This window comes from Capsicum annuum, unplaced genomic scaffold, assembly GCF_002878395.1.
Source record: "Capsicum annuum cultivar UCD-10X-F1 unplaced genomic scaffold, UCD10Xv1.1 ctg4198, whole genome shotgun sequence".
NCBI lineage: Eukaryota > Viridiplantae > Streptophyta > Magnoliopsida > Solanales > Solanaceae > Capsicum > Capsicum annuum.
The window spans coordinates 43,156-48,520 of NW_025849350.1; positions in this window are offsets into that span (position 1 = coordinate 43,156).

Here is a 5,365-nt window from a genome sequence, read left to right on the forward strand (position 1 = left end):
TCCATTAATGCACATAAAAGCATAATTAAAATCATGGGAAACCATTACCAACCATTTATCACCAAAGCCCCCAAATAATATTTAAAAACCAAAATCATATAATAATGAAACCATGAAATATTATGTAAAATCATTCCTTTAGTTGGAACTAACAATGAGGGAAGAGAACATGACTTAATCGACAAATTAGACGGAGAGAAATCACAAACAAGATCTCCAAATTGTCCTTCTAGGTGAAACCCTGGCTTTCTTACCCCAAAATCTCTTGATAGAATTATAGAGTGTTTAGAAAAGTGTTTAAGTATTAATGAATAGGACCGACCGTCATGAGTCGTATCCTCCCTATACGAGTGGTACTCACCACTCGTACCCTAAGCCTTAACCCTTGGACCTAACACTATCTAGTATATGACTCATCCTGCCAAAGTGATATTGACAGTATACGATCTATAACCTTTACTCGTATCCAAGACAAGATAGAATCAAAAAAGGTTTAAACACTAACCACCATATGAGTCTTGGTTATGACTCGCACCCTAGCTTATGGATCTAGGTGAGACACTTATACTCAGATCCACCCTAAGTTACCAAGTTTAAGGTTAAGTGAACGAACCATACAATTCATATCTAACCATACAATTCGTACCACCAAGTCGTACCTATTCTAGTGACCAGAATCCATTCCACTAACCAATACTGGTCAGCATACGGCTGACTTATATGAACTGTACCCAAATATATGACTCATTTCCTTAGTCATATTCCATCCAGAGACTAGAAATCAAGGAAACTTTCTATGGCCCAAAAACCAGAGTGTTTCATTCTCCCCTACTTGAAACATTCATCACCAAATGATAGAGCCGGTAGCGCAAACACTACTTACACCCCATAGATGTCTCTACCCTTACCTTTAAAAAGATGCAAGGAAATCAGGTAGAGTTATTTATATTATCAAATATACATTAAGAAAACATACCATCCGCACAAATATCCAAAGCCTAGGACAAATGGAGATACTTGGACTTCATATCTTTCTCTGCTTCCCATGTAGCCTCTTCCACCTTGTGGTTCCTCCACAAAACCTTAACTAAGGCCATATCCTTGGACTATAACTGACGAACCTGACAATCCAATATCTCAACTGAAACCTCTTCATAAGATAGAGAATTCGAGATACCCAAACCATCTGGAGGAACAACCAAAGAAGGATCACTATTACACTTTCTCAACATGGAAACATGAAATACCGAATTAATGGAGCTTAAACTAGAAGGAAACTCCACTCCATAAGCAACATTACCAACTTTACACAAAATCTCATAAGGTCCAATATACCGGGTACGGAGCTTCCCTTTTTTGCCAAATCGCATTATCCCTTTCATGGGAGATACCTTAAGGAAAAATTTTTCCCCAATCTCAAACTCTAAGACTCTACGCCTTACACCCACATAGGACTTTTGGCGACTTGAAGAAGCCTTAAGCCAATCTCGAATCTCCTTTACCTTCTATATAGCATGATAAACCAAATATGGACCAAACATATCTGCCTCACAATGCTCAAACCATATAATAAGAGACCTACACTTCTTACTATACAATATCTCGAAAGGGGCCATACCAAAAATAGAATGATAGCTATTATTATAAGAAAACTCTATAAGAGGTAGATGCTCAACCCAATTGACACCATAGTTAATCACACATACACAAAGAATATCCTCCAATGTTTGAATAATCCATTTTGCTTACCCATCCATTTGAGGATGAAAAGCAGTACTTAGACTCACCTTAGCCCCAAAACCTTTTTGAAAAAACCTCCAAAAGTGAGATGAAAACTGTATACCACAATCAAAGATAATCAAAATTAGTAATCCATGTAGCTTCACCTTCTTATGAAGATACAACTTCGCATAATTATCCACCAAAAATTTAGTTCGTGCTGGAAAAAAATGAGCAAACTTTGTTATCCTATCCACGATGACCCAAACCAAATCATATTGATTGTGAGACCGAGGAAGATCGATAAAAAAATCCATATTAATCGCCTCCCATTTCCATTCAGGCAACTCAATTTCTTGATACAAACCTCCAAGCCTTATGTTCTCAACCTTAACCTGTTGGCACACCAAGCACTTAGCCACCAAATCAGCCATATCCCTCTTCATACCATTCCACTAATATATCTCCTTGAGATCATGATACATCTTTGTCAAAATAAGATGAACAACATAGCGTGACTCATGTGCCTCAGCCCAAATCCTTTGCTGTAACCTATCAATATCGAGAATGCATAACCTTCTTTGGTACCGTAAAGAAATATCACCATTGATCTAAAATACCACTACCTTTTGCTCTCAAACTACACTCTTAATTTTCAACTAGATAAGATCTAGCAGTTGCATTTCCTTAACCTCCGCACCAAGAGATAACTGAACCACTTCCTGAACCATCACCCCACCATTTTTGAAGTCCAACAGGAAAACACCAAGATTAGCCAATCTATGAATATCTTTCACCGATTCCCACTTTTATTTCTCCACATGAGCCAAACTCCCCATGGATAATATGCTAAGAGAATGAACAACCATATTATCCTTACTTGGGTGATAGTAAAGACTCATGTCATAGTACTTAAGAAACTCCAACCATCTTCTTTGCCTGAGATTTAGCTCCTTCTGAGAGAACACATACTATAGACTCTTATGATAAAAAATGATGTCCATGTGTACATCATACAGATAATGCCACCAAGTTTGTAAAGAAAACACAACCACCAACAACTCCAAATCATGAGTAGGATAGTTCCTCTTATGTAACTTAAACTGCCTTGAACCAGAAGCAATCACCTTTCAATACTGCATCAACACACAACCAAGCCCCTCTTGAGATGCATCATAATAAACCACAAACCCATCATTACCTTCAAATAATGCCAAATTAGGAGAAAAAGTAAGCTTATCCGTAAGCTTCTCGAAACGACCTTCACAAGTATCCAACCAAGAAAACTTTACCTTTTTCTGAGTCAACTTAGTCAATGGAGCAGCTATAGAGGAAAAGCTTTCAACAAACCGTTTATAATCCACAACCAAACCTAAGAAGCTCTAGATGTTGAATGGAGTCATGGGTTTAGGCCACCTTTTCACCACCACTACCTTTTGAGGATCCACTATAATCCACTCACTAGAAATAATATGGCTGAGATAAGTCACATCGTTAAACCAAAACTTACACTTAGAGAACTTTGCATACAACTATTATTTATTCAAGGTCTGAAACACCACATAAAGGCGATTAGCATGATCCACCTTACTCTTTGAATAAAAATGTCATTAATAAACACAATAATAAAGAGATCTAAATACTGATAAAAAATTGTTCATCAGATCGATAAATGCCACCGGAGCATTAGTCAAACCAAATAAAATTACCAAGAACTCAAAGTTTCCATAACGAGTACGAAAAGCCATCTTAGGAATGTCTACCTCCCTAATCATAAGCTGATGATACTCCAACCAAAGATATATCTTAGAAAAGAACTTGGCTCTTTAAAACTAATCAAACAAATCATCAATCCTAGGAAGAGGGTACTTGTTTTTGATTGTTACCTTATTTAACTATCGATAGTCAATGCACATTCGAAGGGAACCATCATTCTTGGATACAGACAACACCGGTTGTAATACCCCGCACTTCTACCTAGTTTAAAAATCATTCCAAAATTGTTAAAGACTTGCTTTAAAGAATGAATTCACTTTTATATACGTGGAATTTTCAAGAGTTTGACTTTTTGTTGTGTGGGAAATTGAATAAGATTTCCATCGATATGAAATTCACCTAAATGTAGTATTAGGGTAGAAAGTTATGGCCGAAATACAGAAAGTAGTTTGAACAGCCCAGGTGCGACGAAAAGGGCTGATGGACCATCGATCTAGCGATGGGCCATCGCCCAAACCATCCCAGTGGAGGCTGTGAGTCGACCTTCTATCCTGGTATGATAGAATGACCGACAGACCATTGAGCTAATGACAGGCCATCGCAACCAAGGCAGAAAGATCACATTCTGGCCTAGTATGATGGGTAGGTCGACGGGCCACCGAGCCAGCAATGGACCATTACCCAAGCCATCACAGATCTCGTTCAAGAATTTAAAGTCATTTTTATAAGGGTGTTTGGATCTTTTCCACCACATTTAACACCTAATTATAATAGACCAGGGCACATGACTTTATTATTTATTTACAACACCAAATTAGGGTTTCTTTCAAAGACCAATCCCCAAGAATAAGATCCCAGCCCTTCTTCAAGAAACTAAGAGATTCAAGTTCTTCAAGTTCAAGAACTTCAAGAAACTCACAATCAAGGTATGTCAAGTGTTGATTCATGGGTTCCTTTCACCCATGAAGCACAAAAATCCCTTTTTAAATTTCAAAGATTGTGAATTTATGAATGTTCATGATTTAGTTGAATGGAAATTCATGTCTATGTTGTTGTTAGGTTTTGATTCATGTTTTAAATTACATATTCCAATGATTGATCCTAGTATGTGATGATTTGCATAGTATTCATGATAAACCCTTCAAATTGCAAATTTATTTATGCAACCATGCTAATTAGATGCATTAATGATGGTATAACCAAAGTATGCTTCCCATATGTTTGATTGAATGCCTATGTGAAGGATAAAGTTCCATTATAGTATGATAGTATGAAATCCCCATTTATGTACAGGTTAATGCATGTCAAATGTTTGACGAAATGTCTTAGTCAATGAATTATGGATATATGTGTAGCCATTGTTGTTCTTTCAAACTTGTGGCATGAATTACTTTTATGCTATCGAGTCCTGGGGGTATTTATACCCGATAATTTAGTTGTGTGTCTAGATTCGGTGTCAATTTCATGATAATCTAAGTCACGCCATGATCAATAGAATTCTGTCAGTTCCATGACTCAGTAAAACTCAGTAATCTCATGAACTCAGTCAGTTAACAAGAATTAGTAACATTCCGTTAGTCTACAGAACTCAATGAGCTCAGTCCAGTTCATCTCAGTATAATTAGTTCAGTGTCTCCTTAGTTGGGAGTAGGATTTAGGACCGAGCGAACCAAAGGATGAGGGCACACACTGACAGTAGAGGGTGTGACCCTTAGAAATAATCCTTGCATTCCAGAACTATGTAGCTAGCATAGGTTGATACATCAACACTGTCAGTTGAGGGTTGATGAGGTGGTTCAACACTGCTAGATGAGAGTCCCACCATTTTTCTTTGGGGACACTGCCAGATGAGGGTCACTCACAACTTATCCTTACCAGTGGCACGGTATTGACACCCTTCCTATTAGGGTTACAGATTGGACCCTAACTC